The sequence below is a fragment of the Poecilia reticulata genome, chromosome 21 (assembly GCF_904066995.2).
Source record: "Poecilia reticulata chromosome 21, P_reticulata-male-v2, whole genome shotgun sequence".
Classification (NCBI taxonomy): Eukaryota; Metazoa; Chordata; class Actinopteri; order Cyprinodontiformes; family Poeciliidae; genus Poecilia; species Poecilia reticulata.
Window position 1 is genome coordinate 484,669 of NC_088850.1, and position 332 is coordinate 485,000.

A 332-nucleotide genomic window follows, 5' to 3' on the forward strand; every position below is an offset into this window, starting at 1 on the left:
TTTATTTGTTTGTATAGTTATATAAATATGTATTGATATTCCTAAATAATGTATTAAATAAATGATGAACGGCTGTGTGCTTTGTAATCTGCTCATCATTCATCAATATCAGAATATTCCATCCTATTCTATTGTTATAGCCACTAAGCATATTTAAATATGCTGAACTATTAAAACATACTTAAATAATACAATTGTTTATAAATGCAGCTTTGATAGATGATTGAATATGGATTCCAGTAACAAAAAAGCGTGTTATGATTGAGGGTCTATCCTTACATTATGTCTATAAGGTTTTACATCACACATCTGAAAATTGATTGGATAAATTA